Source organism: Malurus melanocephalus, unplaced genomic scaffold (assembly GCF_030028575.1).
Source record: "Malurus melanocephalus ecotype Western Australia unplaced genomic scaffold, MMel_1.1 scaffold_1626, whole genome shotgun sequence".
Lineage (NCBI taxonomy): Eukaryota > Metazoa > Chordata > Aves > Passeriformes > Maluridae > Malurus > Malurus melanocephalus.
In genome coordinates, this window is record NW_026624858.1 from 2,748 (window position 1) to 6,620 (window position 3,873).

The window sequence follows — 3,873 nt, forward strand, 5'->3', positions numbered from 1 at the left end:
GAGCAGTGGGGATGGACAAGAGTGAGAGAGAGGGCAGTGGTCAGCAGTGAGAGAGAGCAGTGGTCAGTGGAGCTGGGTAGGAGTGAGAGAGAGCAGTGGTCAGTAGTGAGAGGCAGTGGTCAGCAGGGCTGGACAGCAGAGAGAGCAGTTTTCAGCAGGACTGGGCAGCCCCGGGGCAGTGCTCCATCCCACCACCCAAGCCCTGAGGATTGCATTGCAGCTCCTTGGGACGATATCCATGAGCACCTTTGGTCCATGGGGAAGACAAAGCTGAGTAGTTTATTTTTGAGGGGCCTTTGGGACACCTCCCAAACTAAAACCTTCACCAAAATCCCAAGGTTCTACAAGAAAAAGCCAAGAATTCCTGCAGTGCAGAGTGCAGCACATCAAAGATGTAATTTTGAAGASATCAGGAACTTTGGTCTTTTCTCACTGTTTGCTGCCATTTCTAACAGGCCAAAGAGCCAGAATCAGACGTAGTTAATCTCAAGATTAATGGCATCCCTGCACATTACACGAAACCAAGAGGGTTTGCTCTCTATCTGTGCCTGCAGAGGATCCTGTGATTAGTGAAGAGCAGCTTTACAGYTCCACTTGGAGGCTGGCAGGACGCTGTCCCAGCTCCCACTGAGGCTGCACAGTCCAGGTCAGGGTTAGAGCTTCTGGGCTTTGTCACTCCTACAAGAAACTCTCTTCAGTAGCAGCTGGAATCTCTTCCAGCAGAGCCCTGCCTGGATTTCTCCCAGCAATCCTGGTGAGGCTCTCGTGCACCCATGGAGCAGCCTGAGTGTCACCTGTGCTGTGGTGACACTGCTGTGCCCCATCAGAGCAATGGCACAGCACTGTCCCCTCCAGCACGCTGCAGGTGGCACAGGGTCAGGCTGGCAATGTCCCTGTGACCAGAGGATGATTTACAAACACCCCAAACCAAGCCAAGCCTCCAACAGGAACAATAATGGAACTGTAGAATGGTTGGGGTTGGAAGGGACCTTAAAGGTCACCCAGTTGTGCCCTCCTGCCATGGGCAGGGACACTTCCACTAGCCCAGGCKGCTCAAGGAGACACAAAACCAAGATTCCTCAGGAGAGAACTACTACTGAGCTGCAGGAGCCCATCAGGGATGGGGCAGCTACAGAAAGGGGACAATTTCCACCAGTGCCAGCCCTTTGCCCCGCTCCCACTGCTCTTCACACCAAAATCCTTCCCGTCCTCCCTCCCGTTCCACAGCACAGGACACAGCTCTCTGCACCCAGTGATGTTCTCTGGTCACTGCCCTCTCAGCATCCCCCACCTCTCACCATCGCCTCCTCCCTCTCTCCCTCCCTGGATTTTCAGATTTCCAGATTTTCACATTTTCAGTAACTGCCCCAGCCTTTGACACGGTTCCCCCACGCTGATGGCATCTCCTGTGCTCTCAGGAAATGCAGCCTGAGGAGAATGGGCAGGGCAGGAGCAGACAGAATGTTTCTGCTGTGTGCAGGAAAGGGGAGATGTGTGCTGACACTGCTCCTTCCACCACAGAGCACTTCAGACACATTTCCAAACRCTCCCAGCCCCACGTCAGTGCAGGGGGAAACTCGGCACGGTGCAGAATCTGTGGCATTTCTGGTCTGGCTGAACGAGAACAGTGTGAGCAGCTGGCAGAGCACCACAGACAGCAGGGACAGACGGACAAGAGGAATTCTGCACCCGTCATACCAGATTGGGGTCTTTTCCCTGTCCCCCAACATCTCCCTGAGGCACAGAATTTGGGGTCAGCCCCAGAGCCCAACCCTGCAGCTGCCTCTGCTCTGTCATTCCCAAAAAGCCACAGACCCACCAGCCCAGCCCTGCTTATCGTGCAGGATCTAAGCAAGAACAAACACAGCCGTTTCCAACCCTGGGCTCAAGCTCCTTGCCARCAAGAACTGTTAAAAACCAACTTATTTTGCTGTCTCTTTCTATAGAGTTATTCACACAGAAAAATTATTCACAGGGCTTTTCCCAAGATCGTATAACCTTCATACCCTGCCATCACACACTACATAACAGTGGCTCTTTGAATTTGAGCTGGGATTACAGCTTGRTGCTCCTTTTACATCTCCATCATGCAGGGAGAGGAGTGAAGATTTTATKAGCTCAATTACCAGAGGTGTTGGCCAAAAAGTGTCCTGTTCTCTAAAGCTTTCCCGTGCTGCTGTTCCCCAGCTCCTGCTCACAGTGCTCCCATGGAAGGAGCCCCAGACACCTCCAGCCTTCCCTGAGTGCTCAGRTTTCTGGGGACAATGACTAATTTGGATTAATTGCCTCAGATTTGATTCGATTCCAGTGCAATCATCTGTGGCACCAGAGGAATTCCCAGCTCTGAGACGGATAAAGATGATTTTGTGCTGGGTGGAGAACGCTCAGCTCATGGGCCAGACTTGCAGCAGGGATGTGGGGAAGGGGAGCTCTGTGGTCCCTCCCTGGGCTCACAGYGTGGCTGTCCCAGTGATCTGCCACTGCTCTGAAAGCTGCTCCATTTTTCAGCTGGTGCCTCCAGAGAAATGATGCCCTGAACCAAGGAGAATAACATCACAGTTATGTATTTATTTATTTGAAAGGACAAACTTGCAGCTTAAGTAAACCCTCATTGCTARGATGACTTATTGATTTGTTTAAGGGAAACCTTCCTTTTTTGGCTATTTTTTATCTCAAAATTCAGTGTTTTGTTGCAACAGCGAAAATCTTTACTGTGTCACTGGATTCAAAGTCTGAAGTGCATTAACAGACCATGGCAGAGGGGAGACATTACCCAATATGGACTGAAAATGAAAACTGCCCTTAACATGTACAACCTCAGTGCAGGAATGGCAGGAAAGAATCTCCTCTTAAAAACACTTGGACACCATTTGTGTTTTCAGCTTTAAATCCTCTGCTGCAAGTCACCCTCACAAGGACCAGGACAAGATATTTCCACTCATCATATTTTATGATAAGCATCTGYTCAGCAGCCACAGAGGCCACGCCAGAAAGCTCTTGGGGAATATAAATCTGGAAGGGTGTTGAGGAATCTCAATCATTTTTCTGTGGAAATGTGCTTGTATGCCCAGGGACACAGGGCAGCTGTTTGTATCTCCCCAGAGCAATCAGAGCCATGGGAGCTCTATCTCCATCTTCACAGCTCTGTAATTGCACAGAGCCATCACCTCCTGCCATATGAACCATCATCATCTCCTGCCATTTGTGCCATCATCACCTCCTGCCATTTGTGCCATCATCTCCTGCCATTTGTGCCATCATCACCTCCTGCCATTTGGGCCATCACCTCCTGCCATTTGTGCCATCACCTCCTGCCATCTGAGCCATCACCTCCTGCCATTTGTGCCATCACCTCCTGCCATTTGAGCCATCACCTCCTGCCATATGAACCATCATCAGCTCCTGCCATTTGTGCCATCACCTCCTGCCATTTGAGGGCACCTGGAAATCCTGGCTCACGTTACAGAATCGTAAAGGTTGGAAAAGACCTCCAAGATCATCAAGTTCAGCTTTCAACAAACACCACCACACACTGACAATATCATCCAGGGCTGTGCCATGCCCTGTCAGAGCTGCCAAGAACCCAGAGTTAAACCAGTCCCTACAGCAAGAGCTCCTTTGCCTTGGTGGCTTGGCAAGGCTTTGGTGCAGAGAAAGGAGATGAAAAAGAGGAGAATCCCCTCATCAGCCCTRTCAGATGGACCCTTGAGCTCAGCCAGGCTGGGTTCTGAGCTCTCAGTGCTGCTCCAAAGCACCGAGATCTGACTGCAGCAGGCACAGAGAATTCCCTGGGAGCAGGATGGGACAGGGCACAGATCATCCTGGCTGCTGTCATGGCTGGCTGCTCTAGCTGAGAACGAATCTATTCCTGAT

The 3,873-nt window shown here is 51.0% G+C and overlaps 1 protein-coding gene across 1 annotated transcript in view; it reads right to left on the reverse strand.

Annotated features, from left to right (window-relative positions):
- Positions 1–3,873, reverse strand: part of LMCD1 (LIM and cysteine rich domains 1) — a 21,596-nt gene that overhangs the window by 2,481 nt on the left and 15,242 nt on the right. The gene's annotated exons all lie outside the window — the stretch shown is intronic.